This window comes from Nicotiana tabacum, chromosome 5 (assembly GCF_000715075.1).
Source record: "Nicotiana tabacum cultivar K326 chromosome 5, ASM71507v2, whole genome shotgun sequence".
Lineage (NCBI taxonomy): Eukaryota > Viridiplantae > Streptophyta > Magnoliopsida > Solanales > Solanaceae > Nicotiana > Nicotiana tabacum.
The window spans coordinates 107,459,411-107,481,800 of NC_134084.1; positions in this window are offsets into that span (position 1 = coordinate 107,459,411).

The window sequence follows — 22,390 nt, forward strand, 5'->3', positions numbered from 1 at the left end:
ATGTGTCAGGGCAACGAATGACTTGAAATGAGGTTTACTCAGAGCACGATTCAGAGATTCAGTGTTTTATTTCCGGTGGAGGAAAGACAATCGGACTATGTATGTTGAGGGTTGGGTTGACGGAGTAACGATCTATTGGTACAAGTGTCACAGAGATGGATTATGATTTAAGGCAACAGCTGGGCAGCGAAGGATGGGGATGGACATGTGGGAAGTGTCTTTTGGTGATTAAACTTCTAGAAGACCAAGTGCGGGAAACAGGAATCGAGTAGTTAGTTAAGGAAGTGAGTTTGGACAAAGTGGGAGAGTGACAAAGTAATGTATAGGTCCTGTGGTAGGATGACTAAACACCCGTAGAAAAGGGTCTAGAGTGATTTGAGATTCAGGGTGGACAATGACTGGGTCTACGGACTTAATTTGAAATATCGGCTATTATACGTTGGGAGATTTATTAAAACAGAAAGGAGTCACTTGATAATAAGAAGGATACAACATGACCTTGGATTTGGAGGTATCGTTGGGCATTTGGTTGATTTCCCTAAGGAGTGAACGGACTAGTACGATTGGTGGATGAGCACGGGCTCAGGATGGGTTATTAGTGTCGTAGTGATTGTACCCCGTGCAGCGACGTTGGAAGATGTCGGCATGTAATTTCCACAGGTGGGTTATCTCCTATAAGTAGGGCAGCGGTCGCGTGGTTGGCGAAGCTTTTGCGAAAGATTTTACTGGCTATCTAGTAAGAGGTCGAATATGTGGATATGTTTAGTGATCCATATAGTTAATGAAAGGTTAAACAAAAGGATTTCGAGGAGTTTAGCGAGTTGGTTGTGCAAGATCAAGTCGGCGATGAAGAAAGAATCTTGGCAGGTTCCAGAGTTATGTAATGGGTGGCTCCAAGCTAAGTGGGAGAGTCACACCGCCTACGATTTAGGCTGCATGGTTATCTACTGGTGAAGTTTCCGGTTACCGGCATATTGGTGGATTATTACGGCTAAGGGAAGAGAACATAAGTGGTAACTTGAGCAAAGGATTTGATAAATGTGTGGTATAATTGGCCTATTGGCTCATGATTAGGCTTTGGGAAGATTCAGGACTTATGCTTCGTACGAAGGCTATTTACAAGGGAAGTGATTCAGTCAGATACTTCATCGAGAGAGTGTTCATGTGCTAGCAGAGCCTTGGAGTTGATTATTATTAGGGACTAAGTCAGAATGCGTATAGCAGTTCAAAACGTTATTATGCACACAAGGAGGGTATGAATCAGTTCGTGGGTTTTGAGACAATGTGGTCTTGTGAATGGGGTCACTCAGGGCGAGTGCGGATTGAGTTCGCTATTTTTTGGATGGAGCTATTATTATTACTAAGTGAAGTTAGGGATAAACTAGAGGAAGTCGGATCGGTTAGCAATGGTTTAATCGGCATGATACTGGCAATGATAAGCTCCTTTAGTGTGTTGAGTTACTCATGTGATTTGTGATGGTATGTGCGAGGCTTGACGGTCTCCGTAATTGATTTAATTTGGAAGTATTCAAGTATTATAGCCTGTTATGGATAGGCGAATCCCGTAAGGGATATGGTGGTTTAGACCACTACTTGAGGATTTGAATGTTCTACGGTTATGAGAATTCACTCGCGTGTTGCTATGGTTCTCTTGGAATGAGTTAAGTAAAAAGTTTCTAGGTGATGAAGTGTTTACCATATTAGTGGTTCAGGAGTTATGATGAAATTCTTGTACTATCGCATATCAGCTTGTTAGGTGCAATGAGCGATATGAAATTTGAAAGTGAGGATCAAGGTTGCAGTTCAGTGTTTGATGAGGATGTCATGAGCTCGGATAGGCAGGAAGGGGATTTGGATGTTTGGAGTAAGCTGGTATTATCTTCCGCGTCACCTAAGATCAGTGCCTCGTGCAAGAGGCTTCGGGTATTGATTTGCGGATCCTTGATTTGCTTCACAGTGTTAGTGTGGCCGGTGGTATGGGTGTGCAGACTTGTCACCCGCTGCAGAAAGTCGTGGAAGCGTGTTCCACGGGAAGATTACATAAAGGTGACATAAAGTCACTTGATTGATTGAAGATTTAAACCAAGTGTGAAGATTGTGGTAGTATCATTTGAGAATTTATGCCTGGAGGGCACTCAGGTTGTTGGGTTATGGACTGTGGGGGTTGCTCCGTATATGAGGGTTGTTCTTGTTAGTCATGGGAAAAGGGGTTATTATGAACCCTTGAAAGGTTATTAGCCTAGTACGGTGTGGTCAAAAATCGGCTCGAGGTCGATGGGTGGATTCAAATATGAATATGGGCTCTGTGTCAGTCCAGATGTGTTCATTTTAGCATAGCACTCCTTATGGAGGAGTATTTGGACGTTGGATGTTATCTCGTCGTCGGCTATTTCATGTAATACTATATTATGCCGTGTGAGTTGTGAAACAGCTTGATAATTTTCTTATGTATTGAAGTTCCACGTAGCGATGGCGTTATGTGAGCAGGATAGCTTTTGAGATTCAGATCATATATCGCACCTCAGTAGTGCTTGAGTTTTGTAGCGCATTGCACTGTCTGTCTCCCAGGGATGGTATTATGCACTTAGCGTGCTTGTGGTCGATATTCAGTATTTTGTAGTAATGAGCAATTTAGCTCGGTAAGTATCTCCTTATATGAATTTTATGTGTGGATCAGGTGGCACGCCGCCACGGGTATGTTGTTTGGATCGGGTTGCACGCCGCAACAGTGTGATGATGAGTACAGTCCCTTATGTTCTATTTTGTGTGTTTTGTTTTCCATTTTCTAATGAAGGTTCATGACACCTTTTTGATTTCTAGTTAGTTACGTGGGATGAGTAGCCCTTTCTAGAGATTCGTTTTTCGTATGTATCACGTTCAAGTTAGCCTATTGGCACATTGTGGCAGCATGTGAGACTTTTGGTCATGTCTAGGGTGGCTTATTGCCTGAACAGCTTATATTGAGTGAGACGAGATTGTTGGACCTGAGATCAGTGCGATTGGATTATACGAAATATATTAAAGAGCAAATACTGTTATTTGGTCCAGAATAAGGTGATGGTTCTTGTCAGGAGTATAGACTCAATGATATGTTGACTAGGCAGTTGGTTATAAATTTCTATACATCTCTTTCGTCGTGGCGGTGTTGTAAAAGTTGGGACAAGATTTATATATGTCATGAGGTGCATCGTGAGCATCAGATTCAGGGAATGTCGGTTATTATGATCAGAGAATGTTATTATGGTCCGTGAATGATATTGTGCATGTGAGAATCTAGCAAAGGTATGCAGTCATGTTCTGGTACATCGTGCAGTGATTGATACGGTATTCCTAGATTGGAAGCAGACCTGGTAGAGAATTTCGGGTGATAGAAGTGGATTCTAAGCTTATTTGTTTGAATAAAAGAGAATATTTTCATATGTGTTCGAGCTAATGTGCTTAACTGAGTTGTGGTAGCACGGGTAGGTGCACGAGGTGTTTAGAAGTGATTTCAGACAACTCCAACGCAGTTCTTAGCACGTTCGAGGACGAACGTATGTTTAAGTGGGAGAAAATGTAACGACCCAACTGGTCGTTTTGAGCTCTAGCGCATCGTTCGGCGGTTTCAGGCTACGAGCAACTTCACTTAAGGTATTATGACTTGTACGTATGGTCAGAATTAAATTCTGGGAATTTTGGAGTTGATTTGGAAAGAAAAGTCTCATTTCGGAAGCTTCAAATTGAAAGAATTGACTAAGGTTTGATTTATGAGAAAACGAAATCGGAATTAGGATTTAAAGGTTTCAGCAGATTTAAAGGTAGCATTTTGGGAAGAATTTCATAAATATGGGTTGCAGTGCATTTCAGTGTTATCGATGTCCGTTTAGGAATTCGAGTCAGGGAATAGCTTCGTATGGTGATTATGGTATTGGGAGCGCGGTTGGAAGTGGATTTGGAGGTCTGTAGGTCATTTTGGAGTCATTTGGCTAAAGTTAGAAATTTGAGGGTTTCTAAGAAGTTTGACCACTAGCGGACTTTGATATCAGGGTCGGATTTCGATTACGGAAGTTGAAGTAGGTCTGTAATGTCGAATATGAACTGTGTGCAAAATTTGAGGTCAATCGGACGTAAATTGAGAGGTTTCGACATCGAATGCAGAAGTTTGAAGTTCTAAAGTTCATAGAGCTCGAATTGGAGTGTGATTCATAATTTCGACGTTGTTTGATGTGATTTGAGGCCTCGAGTAGGTCCGCATTATGTTTTGAGACTGGTTGGTATGATTGCGGTGTCCCGGAGGCCCCGAGTGGATTCCGGGTGGTTAACGGATGGAAATTTGAAGTTGAGGAAGAACTGAAGCAGTTGGGCTTCTCGTGTAACCGCACCTGCGTGAGGAGGGCCGCACGTGTGGGAAAGGACTCGCAGAAGCGGCCTAGCAAGGGGAGGCCAGTGATCGCAGAAGCGGACCAAAGACCGCACCTGCAAAGGCGCAGGTCCAAAGGAAGCCATCGCAGAAGCGGCACCAGCGCTGGACGCAGAAGCAGCCTCTGCACCGCAGGTGCGAAAATGCTGGAGGCAGTGAGGTTTCTTTAAAACGGGGTTTGGCCCATTTTTCTTCCATTATCTCTTGGTTGGACGATTTTTGGAGAGCTTCAAGTGGAGACTTTCGTTATCTATGTCAAGGTAAGTTGTTCTCACTCATTATAAGTTCAATACGTGGTTTAAATACGGATTAAAGCATGGAAGTTAGTGGAAAATATAGGATTGTGAGGAAAACCTAGAATCTTGTATATTTGAATTTTTACCACGAATTTGGGCATGAAATTGGAAATAAATTATATATTTGAGTTCGTGGGTTTATGCTTAAAGTTTACCTTCAAAAAATTTCGGAATCCGGGCACGTAGGCCCAAGGGTGATTTTTATCGACTTTTCTATCGGGGTTAGAAACTATTATAAATTGGATTATAATGAGTATTCGAATGTATATTAATGGGTTTGCATAATTATTGGCTAGTTTTGGAGTGTCGTGCACCGGTTTGAGTCTTCGGAAGGGCTTGGAAGCCGGTTATGGAACTTCGGAGCGAGGTGAGTCTCCTTTCTAACCTTGTAAGAGGGAATTGTCCCCATAGGTGAATTAATTGGATATGTGCTTCTATTTGTGGGGGCTACGTACGCACGAGGTGACGAGAGTCCCTGTATTGCTACTATTATGCCTATGTTCGGGTAGTCCTAGGTAACATCATGCTTTGTTGATATTGTTGTTGATTGATGTTATTGTTTGTCTTGAGCATAAATAAGACTTGAGTTGCGTAATAATTGTGTTGAAAGGTATTTTTTTTGAGGAATTTTAGAATTTAAGTGCTTCCATTAAACTTAGTACTTTAAAAAAGAATTGAAGAAATCTTTTAATAACTTAAGAAATCTATCTGTAATCACGTCGCATGTATATTTCGCGAGCAGGGAAAATTACGTTAAAAGCTTCACGTTGAATTGTCTATATTTTTTTTAAAGAATCAAAAAAAGGATTTTGATGCATTAATAAATTTATATTTGGCCGCGTCATATGTATTATTCGCGAGCGGGGTGTGTGTGTGTGTGTGTGTGTGTGTGTGTGTGTGTGTGTGTGTGTGTGTGTATATATATATATATATATATATATATATATATATATATATATATATATATATATATATATATATATATATATACACACACACATTCTCATGCAATCGTGCGTGATATTTGGATAGAAGCCAGTGAATCTGGGGGATTTTTCCCTGATTGGAATTATGACAACTTCCTTAATGAAATCCACCATATCTATATATATGCTCCAATTACGGAGGGAACTTGCTAGTTGAGAGCGTGAGTAAAATTATGAGGAGGGGAATTGTATCATGTGTTTATACTTGTTTATTTCATATACTTGCAATGTTTCATGTTTATTCACCCCTTCACTTTACCCGATATTATTGGATCACTAGTAAGTGTCGGAGTCAACCCCTCATCACTACTTCTTCGAGATTAGACTGGATACTTACTAAGTACATATTATTTTCGTACTCATATTACACTTGCTGTGCATTTTTGTTGCACAAGCACATGTATCCCTATTGGCCTAGTGGGCGTAGCAACATGGTTGATACGGAGACGTAGGTGAGCTGCATCTCTCAAGACGACCCGCAGCTAGCAGAGTCTCTTTTAGAGTACGTATTTACTTTCTGTCCAAATTTGCATTTCGGACAGTTATTGTATTTCATTTGATTCTCCTAGTGATTTTTCATGCACTTGTGACACCGGGTTCTGGGGTGATTATGAGATATTTAGTATTAAAAGTTGTAAACACTTTTATTTATTCAGTAATGATTACTTTTTACTAATTAAATTAAAAGAAGTTTTGTGGTTCCTAAAATATTAAAATGAGAGTTTAATTAACTATTGTATACGGCGAATCCGGGGGCCCGATTTCCCCGTCGTAGGGTCGTCTTGCGGTCATGCCCCTCGAAGCTCGAAGTCAAGGTCGAGACTCACCCTCGGGGGTCGTCAGGTATCGGCCAGAAGGGCATCGCATTCCAACAGCTATAGCGGGCTACAGCAGGCGAGAGGGGAGTTCCCAAGGCACATGGCTTAATCTGACAAAGCTGGTCTATCCGAGGCCTACTTCAAGATGTCACGTCTATCCACCCTATCTCCACGCCTTCACGGTTAACACGTTTTGTACTATAATGGATTTTCCTCCTATATAAAGGGGATCTCCATCACTTTGTAAGGGGCCGGCTGATGTTGCTCCAACTATTTCTCCACAAGATTAATAATATTTCTCTCTCTCTTTTCTCTCTAACTCGCTCGTTCTTGTTAGCTCGAGGCCACTTTGGCATTTACTACTCTCCCACTCGTTCTTCATTTATCGCTTGGTATTGGTCATAAAGAGCCTTGTTTAATCATATCTTAACTGTTATCCCATTCCCGACTCCCCCCGATAGCTCGAGATCGAGCCCAAGTATCGACCCCGAGGTCCTCCATCGACCAGTCCGAAGCCAAGGCAATAAGCCCCTCGATTTGATTACTGCCTCGTTTTAGCTTGCATTTCATCGTTAAACTTCATATTCCTAGCATCATCTGTTCTAATAACTAGCATAAAAATAGATCACGTATTTTTAGAATCCCATTTACAAATTTAATTGTTGTTACCATTTTCACGATAAACAGTTTGGCGCCCACCGTGGGGCTAAAAATAATAGTGATTATTTTCTTACTGGTTTCATTGCACAAATGCAAGTTATCTTTCACACTTTTTCTTGTCCAAGATCTCTTGATTTCAGGTTGAAATGTACGGCTCGGCGGGGTTAAGAATGACTACCTCGAAAACAACAGAGAAAAGGACACGACCGTCCTAGAGGCCGACATGCCACTGGATTCAACCCGGACAAAAGGGAAGGTCCTCCAACATAACATCCACATGATTATTGGGGGAACCACCGCTCCCCAAGGGCCCATGTTCAAACGAACAAGAACGTCCGCTATAGAAGAAGGATCGATCCGAGAACGCATACCCAAAGATACCCTCATATCAGCGAGGAGGACCTCGAGGCTATGACGGAACCGCACAACGACATGCTAGTGATCTCGTTTCTCTTAAACAACACCAGAATAAAGCGCGTGCTCATGAATCCAGGCAGCTCGGCCAACATAATCAGGTCAGAAGTAGTAGAACAGTTGGGGCTGCTCAATCAAGTCATTCCCGTCCCTTGAATCCTCCACGGCTTCAACATGATCGGCAAAGTAACGAAAGGAGAGATTACCCTCCCGATCAACACGTCTGGTGTGATCCATAACACCGAGTTCCAGGTCATCAACGGCGACATGAGATACAACGCCTTGCTTGACAAGCCTTGGATACACAACATGAGGGCAATGCCCTCAACCTTGCACTAGGTGATAAAGTTTCCCATGAGGGATGGCATCACGACCATACATGGAGAATAACGGGCAGCGCAAGAAATGTTCGCGGTCCACCATGAGACGCCAACCCCCACATGCCCGGTCTCGGGTGAGGAGGGAAGCATGCAGACCCCCAAAGACGACGAGGAAGACTTCTTTGCCCCTCGAACTTTCGTCTCCCCTGAGGAATCGGATACGACCAAATCAACAGTCGAAGAACTGGAGCAGACCATTTTGATCAAGCATCTCCCGGATCGCAAGGTATACCTGGGAACGGGGCTGACCCTCGAACTCAGGACAAGGTTTATTCAATTTCTTAGTAACAATATCGATTGTTTTGCCTGGTCCCACCTAGATATGACAAGAATCCCGCCAGAAATAACCTCCCACAAGCTAAGCGTTGACCCCAAATTCAAACCCGTAAAGCAAAAGAGAAGACTGCAGTCCGAGGTAAAACATGCCTTCATAAAAAAAGAGGTAGCGGAACTTCTTAAAATCAGATCCATTAGGGAGGTAAAGTATCCCGAATAGCTAGCTAACGTAGTAGTAGTGCCAAAAAAGGGAACAAGCTAAGAATGTGTGTAGATTATAAAGATTTGAATAAAGCATGCCCCAAAGATTCCTTCCCGTTGCCCAATATCGATTGTCTGATCGATGCTACGACCGACCACGAGACCCTCACTTTTCTCGATGCCTACTCGGGGTATAATCAAATCCAGATGAACACCGAGGACAGGGAAAAAACCTCGTTCATCATGAAGTATAGTACATATTGCTATAACGTAATGCCCTTCGGGCTAAAAATGCGGGAGCAACATACCAGCGCCTAGTTAATAAAATGTTTGAGCATCAAATAGGCAAATCAATGGAAGTATATATTGATGATATGCTAGTCAAATCCCTGCGCGCAGAGGACCATTTAACCCATTTGCAGGAAACTTTCAACATCCTCAGAAGCTACAACATGAAGCTCAACCCCGAGAAGTGTGCTTTCGGAGTAGGTTCGGGCAAATGCCTGGGCTTCATGGTTTCAAACAGGGGGATTGAGATCAACCCCAACAAAATAAAAGCCATCGAAGAGATCACAGTGGTGAACAATGTAAAAGCTGTCCAACGGCTAACAAGGCGGATAGCGGCCCTAGGCAGATTCATATCAAGATCATTAGACAAAAGCCACCATTCCTTCTCTCTACTCAAAAGAAAGAGCATATTCGAATGGACTCCAAAATGCCAACACGCCCTAGACGAACTAAAACGGTACCTGACTAGCCCGCCTTTGCTACACACACCCAAGGAGGATGAAATGCTATACCTATACCTAGCCATGTCCGAAATAGCGGTAAGCGGCGTACTGGTTCGAGAAGAGCAAGGTACATAATTTTCTATTTATTATGTAAGCCGAACCTTGGGGGACGCCGAAACCCGGTATCCTCATCTAGAAAAATTGGCTCTCGTACTGATAAGTGCCTCGCACAAGCCGAAGCCTTACTTTCAGTGTCACTACATCTGCGTTCTATCAACTTATCCCCTCCGGAGCGTATTGCACAAACCTGAGTTATTGGGTCGATTGGCCAAATGGGTCATTGAACTCGGAGGGTATGATATCGAGTATCAGCCTCAGACGGCCATCAAGTCCCAAATCCTGGCGAACTTCGTGGCCGATTTCTCACCATCCCTCGTGCTCGAGGTAGAGAAAGAATTTTTATTGAAATCAAGCATGTACTCCAGGGTATGGACCCTGTTCACAGACGGTGCTGCAAATATACGAGGATCCGGGCTTGGTATAGTCCTAAAGCCGCCCGTCGGCAGCAAGATCAGACAATCCAAAAAAACCGCAAAACTAACAATGAAGCCGAGTATGAGGCTATGATTGCAGACTTAGAATTGGCCAGAAGTCTGGGAGCCGAGACCATCGAGGCAAAATGTGATTCGCTCCTCGTAGTAAGCCAAGTGAACGGAAACTACGAAGCCCAAGAGGATAGGATGCAGAGGTATTTGGACAAAATCCAAGTCATGTTACGTTGCTTCAAAGAATGGACCTTAGTCCATGTACCCCGAGAATAGAACAGCGAGGTCGATGCCCTCGCGAACCTGGGATCTTCTGTCGAAGAAGAAGACCTACTCCCCGAAGCTGTCGTCCAATTGTTCAAATCTGTGGTCGAGGAAGGTCATGCGGAGATTAACTCCACCAGCCTAACATGGGATTGGAGAAATAAATACATCGTTTATCTGAAGGACGGGAAGTTACTCACAGTTCCAAAAGAATCGAGGGCCCTGCGAAACAAAGCAGCCCAATTCTCACTCGACGAAAATGGGGCTCTATATAGGAGAACTTTCGATGGCCCCCTAGCGGTATGCTTGGGACCAGGCGACACAGATTATGTGCTCCAAGAAATCCACGAGGGCATCTGCGAAAATAATTCTGGGGCAGATTCTTTAGTCTGAAAAGTGATCAGAGCAGGCTACTATTGGGACAACATGGAAAAAGACACCAGGGAATTTGTTTGGAAATGCGACAAGTGTCAGAGGTTTGCTCCCATGATCCACCAGCTTGGTGAGCAACTACATTCCATTTTATCACCATGGCCATTCATGAAATGGGGAATGGACATCATCGGCCCTTTGCCAACGGCGCCAGGTAAGGCTAGATTCATTTTATTTATGACTGACTACTTTTCAAAATGGGTGGAAGTACAGGCCTTCGAAAAAATAAGAGAGAAGGAAGTCATCAATTTCATATAGGAACACGTCATATGCCGGTTCGGAATCCCGTCGGAAATAACATGCGATAACGGGAGGCAGTTCATTGGGATCAAGGTAACACAGTTCCTTGAAGACAACAAAATCAAGAGAATCCTGTCAATACCATACCACCCGTGCGCAAACGGCCAGGTCGAATCTACAAATAAAACCATCATTCAGAACTTGAAAAAGAAATTGGAGAGCGCCAAGGGAAAATGGAGAGAAATGCTGCCCGAGATGCTGTGAGCATACCGGACAACTTCAAAATCAAGCACCGAGGAAACACCCTTCTCTCTAGTATATGGCGCCGAAGCACTGATACCATCGGAAGTCTGGGAACCAAACACCAGATTCCAGCACACTAATGAGGCTCGAACAATGAGGCCATAACAACAGCCTTTGAGCTGCTCGACAAAAGACGGGAAGCTTCGCTGGTTAGGATGGCTGCCCAGAAGCAAAAAATCGAAAGATACTACAACAGAAGGACAAATCTCCAGTATTTCAGGATCGGGGACTTGGTCCTAAGGAAGGTTACTCTCAACACCCGGAACCCTAATAAAGGGAAGCTGGGCCAAAATTGGGAGGGGCCATACCGTATCCTCGGGATAGTTGGCAAAGGATCCTATAAGCTTAGCACCATGCAGGGCAAACAGCTCCCGAGCAACTGGAAAATATCGATGCTTAAGCGATATTACTGCTAGGGCGTCCGATTGCAAAAACCCACAAATATCCTCAAGCAAACGTCGCACTCTTTTCCTTCGATCGAGTTTTTCATCCCGATACGGGTTTTTTCCAGCAAGGTTTTTAACAAGGCAATGTCCACGCATTTCCTGAGAAATGACAAACGAGGTTCCAATAAGAAGTGATGTACCGGGCCAAACGGTCAAGCGAACCGTGTACGCCTGAGCCGGGCTTACGGCAACCCAACAATATGTATTTACGCCAAGCAATAAAAGAGTATCTTTCAGCATCTCGCACTCCAAAAAAGGGAAATTTCAGCATACTCTCGGCAGGGATCCCTCCACCAAATGCGTCCCGAAATACTCGGAGACTTAGCGTCAATAATTTGGCACCCTCACGACCCTAGGGTCGGAACTTCGGGCTCACAAGGCCTCAACAAGGCAACTCCGAGCTCACGAATAACGGCCTTCGAGCCTAAGCAAACTTTATGACTTGGAGACTGTCATCAATCGCCATACACTAGAAAACCCGAAACTGTAAGACCCCGAGCGGGCAGACTCTGTATAGCCAGATTTATTCTATATAGCAACAAAAACTGTAAGACCTCAATAGGCATGACAAACTGTAAGACCTCAACAGACATGACAAACTGTAAGATCTCAACATCCATGACAAACTGTAAGACCTCAATAGGCATGAAAATTTTGTAAGACCTTACTACAGGCGTAAAACTCAATCCCGAAGTTTAGGCTATACGTCGCATTTGTAAGAATCCCGAAAGGGCATGCCCTTTCAGTGTAGACACCTAAACTATCACTCGAAATCAAAAATGGCTCCGGCCAAACACATATGACTATGGTCAAAACGGCTACTCCAGCCAAATTAACGTGACTCGGGGATGCCCGACTGTTGCTAACAAAATCACAGGCCATTACTTCGAATATACTTCGAAAAGAACCAGTTAAAACATGCTTCCCTCAACAGGTAAACGAGCTTCGACCATGTCAAATCCAAATCACAAGGCTTCGAGCTACTCAGCCTATGAGCTATGAACCTTACGAGGTGCTCGAACATCGCCGCTAACGACTTGAAATCGAGGTTCTTCCAGAACCGACAACGAGTCAGGCAAAATTATTTCAAAAAGACCTTAACGAGAAGAAAACAAAACCTACAAAAAGCCCACGGGCAAAAGCTTAAGAGCTATTGTCGCCAGCCAAACAAGCCTCCGGGCCGCACACTAAAAGGTCTCAACGACCAAGCAGCGTAAGAGCCACTATTGCCAGCTTGAAAATTGAAAACTTGAGGATTAAAATGAGCTCGAGTCGTAACCCGATTCGGAGATCGGATCCAAAATAGTTAACTACAATATGCCTAAGGGCACAACATAAGTGCCATTCTCGCCAGCCAAACAAGCCTCCGGCCCACACACTCAAAAGGTCGCTTCGACCCGAGGCGCAAGAGCCATCGTCATCCGCCCATGCAGGCACAAAAATTTTGAGGGTCAATTGAAGCTCGATTCACAACACGACTCGGAGACTAAACCCAAAAACAAGCGAAATACAAATGCCCAAGGGCAAGGGATAAGAACTATCATCACCCGACCATACAGGCATAGGACATTGAAGATCAAGTAGGCTCGAGACAAAACTCGACCCGAAGACTCAACACAAAACGGTTGGGCAAAAGCCCAAGAACTCTCATGGAAGTTCACACTAAAGGCCGCATCAACCAGCCGCATGACAACTCCCGGGCCGGCCTAAATAGGCCACAGAGCTGTGTTGTGGGTCTAAGGTTCTTTTGCCAATCCTTGCTGAATTCAGAGCAGAAAGGGGAATAAGGGAAAATGAAGCCGCAGGATTCTCTTTATACATATGCCAAAATAAAACTACTATATACAAACAGGGAGATCGACAGGAAAGAACAACAAGGGATCCTAATCTATTGCCAGACCGGTAGCCTCAACAGCTCCCTAAGGGTTGCACCCAGGCGATTATGAGCCCCCCGACGGCCCCTTCTCAATGACGTCCTCTCTCTCCGGGGATCCGCCCCCATTTTTAACACCACTCGAGTTGCCTTCCAATGCGCCCTCAATGATTTGACTTCGGGAACCCGACCAGGCACGATCCGCGGCTCGAGGTAAATCGGGCCAGCTCCCTCAAACGTCCTCTCAACTCAAGAATCTGCGATGACTGCTCCTCCCCATGCAAAGATACAAGCGCCTCGGCCTCAGCTTTGATCCGAACCAATGCAGCCACTAGCTCGGAATGGAGGCTCTTATACTTTCCACTATCCTCCTTCGCATCCTGAAGCTGACGCCCGATCAAGGTAACCTCCCCCTAAGGTTGTCCCTCTCGGAAGCCACCTCGCTCACGTGTCGACTAAGCTCGGAGATTTCAGCATCTCTGGCCCGAAGCTCCCCTCTTAGCAGGGCGTTATCTTTTTCAAACTGCACAAATCGAGGACTGAGGAGTTAAAAGTGATGCAATCTCATGAGGGCTCAAATGATAGTAAAAATAGGGGAAGAATAACCTACTCGGTAAAATAGGCTCTCTCGCATTCGCGACGGCTCACCTCATTCTGATATTGGGCAAAAGCCTGGTCATAAAGCACTTTTGCCTGAAATCGTACAAAAAAGTTAGGAGAAGGAAGGCCGAAGCATCCCAAAGCGGCGGGCAAGGCTAGCAGAAGTTACCCGCTCACAAAGTCTGCCCATCTCACCAAAAATGAATGAAACATCGGCCTTGGAACTACCCTCAAGAATGATCGTTGGCCTCTCGAGTGCATCTCCTCCTTTGATCAGTGCTCCTACCGCAGAAGGCTCCTTGCGAGGCCCATCTAGCACTTCGTAAGATGGAAAGATCTCCCCCTAAGGAGAATCAACAATGACCAACGGGCTAACGGGGTCAGCCAAAATCTCCATCCCTTGCTCACCCTGGGTCCCGGATTGAGGCCCCTCCGAACTACTAGCAAAAGGCATTCCGGCTAGAGGAGAACTTCGGCCAACTGCCAACTCGAGGGTGCTTGATACCCCATCCATTGCCTCACCGCCATATAGATGGGCCGCACCAGCATCGGACCCCTGTCCGGAAGTATCCATCCCCACGGCCCGAGGATCAATCGATCTCAAATACTCTTCGGGGGGTGCCGAGAAGCTGCTTTCTCCCTCACCTTCAGCACGGGGATTTCCCGTCATCTTGGAGGTTAGAACCGTTGGGTCAACCTTGGAATCCTCCACCTTGACTCTCTTGTGCTCTGGTAGCCCAAGGGACAGACTCTCCTGCCTTTTCTTCTCCTCGCCAAGCGCCAGAACGTCCCCTCCAACGGACGGTGCCTCCCTCATCAATGGGATTTCTCCCAGACCTACATAGATGTAGAGGTTAAATGCATAGGATGGAGAAAACTACTAACAACAAACTACGTCAAAATGCTCAGATGCATTGAGGCTCGAGGCTCACCATGGTTTTTAGCTTCCCACCGTGCTCAGGATAAATCTCCCCACGATCGATCGATATACGGGCAGACTGAGTACAAACAACCAACCCAACCCTGGAGATTCGACACTGCGCCAGGGTAGATCGCTGCGGCTGAAAAGACAAGAAAAGCAGAGTTAGACACATAAAGAGAAATCGCCAAGAAGGGGCAAAGACACCACGTTTACTTACGCCTGATGTTCCACTTCTTAGGGAATGACATCTTTTTCGTCGGGATCAGGTCAGACATCCGCACTCAGACAAATCGGCTTAACCACTCGTTATCTATGAACTCCTCGGTGTAGGCAAAAAGGGATCTCGGGGTTCGACAACAAAGCTTGATTAAGCCCCCGCAAAGAAGACGGGGATTATACATCCGGATCAGATGGTTCAGGGTAAAGGGCATTCCCTCTATCATGCTCGAGTAATACCTAATCATATGAACCACACGCCAGAACGAAGGATGAACTTGACCCGGAGTTACCTGATAACTCCGGCAGAAGTCGAGAACCACAGGGTCGATTGGGGGCTAGGATGGCCCCACCACCCCAAGGTGAATGGGTAGGTATACACACTTAGAAAGCCGACTCTATAAACTGTAATATCTTCCTCTCGAGCGAGAATCTCCACAAGCACGGTATACCCCCAGCAACAGTCGACCCTCACTCTTTATATGTCCGTTATAGAGCTAATATACCGAGTTATAGGCTCGTAGTGCCCTGATCTAGAGGAAGATCTCTTGACCCTAAAATCGGAGGTCATCACAAAGGATCCTGGGACGCATTCCTCGACACGAGGGGGAGTGGCTGCTTCGCCTTGAGAGAAAAACGAAGAAGATGAGCTTGCAATCTTCTAGGAAGCAGAAGTGGAAATTTTTGCCATCCTTGAAGAAATCTGAGGAAAAAAGAAAAGGGGGTTGCGTCCTGAGAAAGAGCAAGGACGAGGGAAAAACAGACCTTCCTAAGGGTTTTTTTTGTCATGAGATGGAATCTAGAAGAGAAGAGGTGAGTATTTATAAAAGCACCATGGGTATATTGAAGGAAGCCAACCGCCACAGTCAATGCTGAAAGGAAGCAAGAGTTCGGGACCGTTTCTTATCATTTCTTGTCACCTTCACTCTAAGAAATGCGGAGACTATCTGTATACGGCAAATCCGGGGGCCCGATTTCCCCGTCGTAGGGTCATATCGCGGTCATGCCCCTCGAAGCTCGAAGTCAAGGTTGAGACTCACCCTCGGGGGTCATCAGGTATCGGCCCGAAGGACATCTCATTCCAATAGCTATGGCGGGCTACAGCAGGCGAGAGGGAAGTTCCCAAGGCACACGGCTTAATCTGACAAAGCAGGCCTATCCGGGGCCTACTTCAAGATGTCACGTCTAGCCACCATATCTCCACGCCTTCACGGTTAACACATTTTGTACTATAACAGATTTTTCTCCTATATAAAGGGGATCCCCATCACTTTGTAAGGGACCGGCTGATGTTGCTCCAACTATTTCTCCTCAAGATCAATAATATTTCTCTCTCTCTCTTTTCTCTCTAACTCGCTCGTTCTTGTTAGCTCGAGGCCACTTTGGCATTTACTACTTTCCCACTTGTTCTTCATTTATTGTTTGGTATTGGCCATAAAGAGCCTTATTTAGTCATATCTTAACTGTTATCCCATTCCCGACTACCCCCGATAGCTCGAGATCGAGCCCAGGTATCGACCCCGCGGTCCTCGATCGACCAGTCCGAAGTCAGGGCAGTAAGCCCCTCGGTTTGATTACTGCCTCGTTTTAGCTTGCATTTCATCGTTAAACTTCATATTCCTAGCATCATCTGCTCTAACAACTAGCATAAAAATAGATAACGTATTTTTAGAATCCCATTTACAAATTTAATTGTTGTTACCAATTTCACGGTAAACAACTATTAAATATTGGGTTGCCTGACCGAGGTGTCCGGTGCCATCACAGCCTTTCATGGATTTTGGGTCGTGACAGAAATTGCATTTGAAATGAATATCGAACTCGAATTTCGTATGAAGCTTGTGATATATATGAAGTAACAATTTGATACGAACGTTGATAATGAAATCTCAAAATCTTTCGAAGAGTCATTTAGAGTTGATTACTTTTATACATAATAGACAAGACTATTTTTTTCACTTCAAAATAGATTTGAACAATTCAAAGCATATGAAAATATTTTTGATTTTCTATTTGGCAGTAAAAACTAAGATCACTAGATGTTGGAAATTTGAAAAAATATTGCCTTAATCTTGAATGTTCCTTAAAGCATAATAATCAATTCGACATTAATGGTTTAGATTTATTTTCTGAATTAAATGTATTAAGTAAAATAGTACAATTAGAACATCACAGTTTAATTGATACACTTAATCAAATAAAAGATTCAATTCTTTTCCAAATACCTAAATTGCTTATGGAATAATGTTCATAAATCATGTTATTGTTGCTTCAGCGGAAAGAAGTTTTCGAAATTAAATTTGGTAAAATCTTACCTAGGAACAACAATGTCACATGAAAGGTTAAATGGATTAGCTACATTATCAATTGAGAAACACTTATTAGGAGTTATTGATTATAAGAAAATTATTAATAACTTTATATCTAAGAAAAACTAAAAAAAATAGACTTCAAATAAATAATTCAAAAAAATAAAAAGTTAAGGCCCCTCATAAAGCTTGGCTTTAGGCTACAAAATTCGTCGGGTTGTCCCTGTCTCTAAGGAAAATCTTTGTCTTCGGTTTTTTTATCCATAAAAGGGGTCATCGAGTGTCACGACCCAAACCCGGACCCGGTCGTGATGACGCCTCTCGTGAAGACAAGGTCAGCCGACACTTTTCCTTTTTCCAATTATTAACAGTTAAGTATTAAGAAACAATCTAAACGTGATAAAATAAATCCGAAATAACCATGATAACATAAATACGCTGAAGAACACCCATACACAGCCCTAACCGGTGTGTCACTAGTCATGAGCATCTATAAGTCATAATACAAAATCGCTAAGTCAATAAACTAGTACAACTGTCTGAAAAGAGATAGAAGTGATAAAGGAGTAGAGACATGGGACTACGGACGCCAACAGCTACCTCGTGAACTCCGAATGTCCGCCTAAAGCTGGAGGGATCAGCACTCGAGAGCGGAACCAGCTACGCTTGAATCTGCACACAGGGTGCAGGGAGTAAAGTGAGTACTCTAACTCAGTGAGTACAAATGTAAATAAAGACTGAAAGTAAGAAAACACGTAAGGCACAAGGAATTCTATAATGAAGCAGTAAAAAACCATTTAAAAGAAGTAAACCAGTGAAAAGTTAAGTAAAAATTCTTTTTCAACAAGTAAACAGGTAATTGACAGGCAGTAAGGGTAAAGTAAACAAATAGAAGTTCGCCCCTCGGCACAGTATCAACAAATCCGCCCTTCGGGCAATATCTTAGAACAATACCAGCCCCTCAGGCTCAATCTAACATCATAATGGGTACCCGCACTCACTGGGGGTGTGCAGACTCCCGGAGGGGCCCCTTACAGCCCAAGCGCAATATCAAGCCACCTCGTGGCATCATCACTAGGCCCACGACCTCATATCAATCAAGCCACCTCGTGGCGTACATATCTTGGGCCCTTGGCCTCATAATCAGTATCAAAAGTTTCCTCACAACATAGCCTCTCGGCCTTACTCAGTCAAAAATCCTCACAAGCCACTCGGGCAGTAGTAAAACATGTTTCTCAGCCCAAAAATATCATTTAAAAGAATATGTAAGTGTTAAAACAGAGTAGACATGGCTGAGTACGAAAAACAGTGAAATGTAACATGACTGAGTTCAAGTATAAAGTCAAAACAATGAGGAAATATCAGTAAAAATCCTCGAAGGGTTCAAATAGTTGGCACAAGGCCCAAATATGGCATTCAACCCAAATAATGATGATGACAAATAGATTTCAGTCAAATACGTGGTAAAATCATCAGTCGGGACGGACCAAGTCACAATCCCCTAATAGTGCACGAGCCCACGCTCATCATCAAGCGTGTGCCTCACCTCAATATAACACTACGATGTGTAATCCGGGGTTTCAAACCCTCAGAACATCATTTACAATCATTACTCACCTCGAACCGGCTAAATCTCTAGCTCACGATGCCTTTGCCCCTCGAATCAGCCTCCACGCGCGTCGAATCTATCCAAAATCAGAGCGAGGACGTCAAAATATGCTAAGGGAATGAAGCCCAAGCAAAAACATTCAATAAATGGCACAAATCCCAAAATTACCAAGACCCGACCCCCGGGCCCACGTCTCGAAATTCAGAAACTTTTACACCAATAGATTCCTTATCTCCCCACGAGTTCATACATATCAAAAACATCAAAATCCATCCACAAATGGCCTTTCAAATCCCAAATGTTTGGTCTCCAATTTCAAGCCCTAGTTCTTCAATTTTAGGCTTAAATTCGATGATTTTCTAGGTGGAATTCACATAATAATCGAGTTTTTATTCCAAAATACTTACCTCCAAACGTTTCCCCCTTGAATCCCTCTTCAATCTCCTTCAAAAATCTCCAAAAATGACCAACTATGGAGGAAAAAGCCCCAAAATCGCGGACAAGACGAGTTTAAAAACCTTCTGCCCAAGCCCAATTTCCTTCTTCGCGAACACGGTCAAACCTTCGCGTTCGCGAAGCACAAATTTACTTTGACCAACTTTTCCTCTTACGTGAACGTGACATGACCATCGCGAATGCAATGGTTCCTTAGACTTACTCTTCGCGAATGCACTACCTCTTCCGCGAACGCGATGAACAACTTGACCTCAACCCAGCTGACCCAAATTCCTCTACGCGAACGCGAAGCCATTCTCGCGAACGCAATGCTTCACTTCCCAGCCCTCCGTGAATGCGAAGCCCTTCTCGCGAACGCGAAGGCCAAAATTCCACTGACTCTTTGCGAACGCGAGGGTCCAATCGCAAACGCAAAGAGTAAAAACCTGCAACAGCTGAACCTGCAACTTCTGCAATTTTCGTAACTCCAAAATGATCCGTTCAACCCCTCGAAACTCACCCGAGGCCCCCGGGACCTCAACCAAAGGCACGAACACATCCTAATACCTTATTCAAACTTGTTTCAATCATCAAAACACCTCAAATAACATTAAATCACTCAAAACACATCGGATTCAAGCCAAACTTTCTAAAATCTTCCAAATTCAGCTTTTGATTAAAAACTCAACCAAATCACGTCCGAATGACCAGAAATTTTGCATGCACATCCCAAGTGACACAACGGAACTACTTCCACTCTCGGAATTTCATTCTGACCCCCATATCAAAATCTCGCCTACTAACCGGAAATCGCCAAAATATCAACTTCGCTAATTCAAGCCTAAATCTACTACGAACCTCCAAAATTTATTTCGATCACGCTCCTAAATCACAAATCATCTCCCGAAGCTAACCGAAACATCAGAACTCATATCCGAGCCCTCTAACGCATAACTCAACATCCGATTGACTTTTCCAACTTAAGCTCCCTCAAAAGAGACTAAGTGTCTCAAACCTTACCAAATTCCTTCCGGATTCGATCCGACCAACCAGATATCACATAACACGGATAAACAAAGCATAAAGAAGTAGAAATCGAGAAAACGAAGCGTTAACTCATGAGACGACTAGTCGGGTCATCACATTCTCCCCAACTTAAATAACGTTCGTCCGTGAACGAATCATGAAACATACCTGAAGCCTCAAACATGTGAGGATATCTGCTCCGCATCTCCCGCTCGGTCTCCCAGGTAGCCTCCTCCACGGGCCGACTTCTCTACTGCACTTTCACCAAAGCTATATCCTTTGACATCAACTTTTGAACCTGACGACCCAAAATAGATATTTGCTCCACATCATAAGTTAAATCATCATCCAGCTGAACCGTGCTAAAATCCAAAACATGAGACGGATCTCCAATATATTTCCGGAGCATATAAGCATGAGATACTGGATGGACACTCGACAAGCTGGGTGGCAAAGCAAGTTCATAAGCCACCTCCCCAATCCTTCGAAGCACCTCAAAAGGCCCAATGAACCGAGGACTCAACTTCCCTTTCTTCCCAATCTCATAACACCCTTCATGGGTAAAACCTTCAACAGAACCTTCTCGCCAACCATGTAGGACACATCTCGAACCTTCTGGTCAGCATAACTCTTTTGTCTCGACTGCGCTATACGAAGCCTCTCCTGAATCACCTTCACCTTTTCTAAAGCATCCTGCACCAAGTCTGTCCTCAATAGCCTAGCCTCACCGGGCTCGAACCAACCAGCTGGAGATCTACACTGCCTCCCGTACAAAGCCCCATATGGAGCCATCTAAATACTCGACTAGTAGCTGTTGTAATAAGCAAACTCTGCAAGCGATAGAAACTGATCCCATGACCCTCCGAAATCAATGACACAAGCACGCAACATGTCCTCCAATATCTGAATAGTGCACTCGGACGGCCCATCCGTCTGAGGGTGAAAAGCTGTGCTCAACTCAACCTGAGTACCCAAATCTCGCTGCATAGACCTCCAAAACTGCGATGTAAACTAATTGCCCCTATCTGAAATGATGGAAACTGGGACACCATGTAAATAAACAATTTCCCGGATATAGATCTCTACCAACCGCTTTGAAGAATAGGTAGTACACACAGGAATGAAGTGCGCGGATTTGGTCAGCCGATCCACAATCACCCAAATAGCATCGAACTTCCTCAAAGTCCGTGGAAGTCCAACTACAAAGTCCATAGTGATCCTCTCCCACCTCCACTCGGGAATATCCATCTGCTGAAGCAAGCCACCTAATCTCTAATGCTCATATTTCACCTGCTGACAATTGAGACACCGAGCTACAAATCCCATGATATCTTTCTTCATTTTTCTCCACCAGTAGTGCTGCCTCAAATCCTGATACATCTTCGCGGCACCCGGATGAATGGAATACCGCGAGCTATGGTCCTCCTCCAAAATCAACTCCCGAAGCCCATCCACATTGGGCACACAAATCCGGCCCTGCATCCTCAACATCCCATCATCACCAATGGTCACATCTCTAGCATCATCATGCTGAACTCTCTCCTTAAGGACAAGCAAGTGCGGATCATCATACTGGCGCTCTCTGATGTGATCATATAAGGACGACCAAGAAGCCATACAAGCCAATACCCGATTGGGATCCGAAATATCTAGCCTCACAAACCGATTGGCCAAGGCCTGAACATCAACTGCAAGAGGTCTCTCCCCAACTGGAACATATGCCAAACTCCCCATACTCACTGCCTTTCGGCTCAAAGCATCGGCCACCACATTGGCCTTTCCCAGATGGTACAGAATAGTGATATCATAATCTTTAAGCAACTCCAACCATCTTCGCTGCCTCAAATTAAGATCTTTTTGCTTGAACAAATGTTGAAGACTGCGATGATTAGTGAACACCTCACAAGATACGCCATACAAGTAATGCCTCCAAATCTTCAACGCATGAACTATGACAGCCAACTCCAAATCATGAACGGGGTAGTTCTTTTCATGGGGCTTCAACTAAC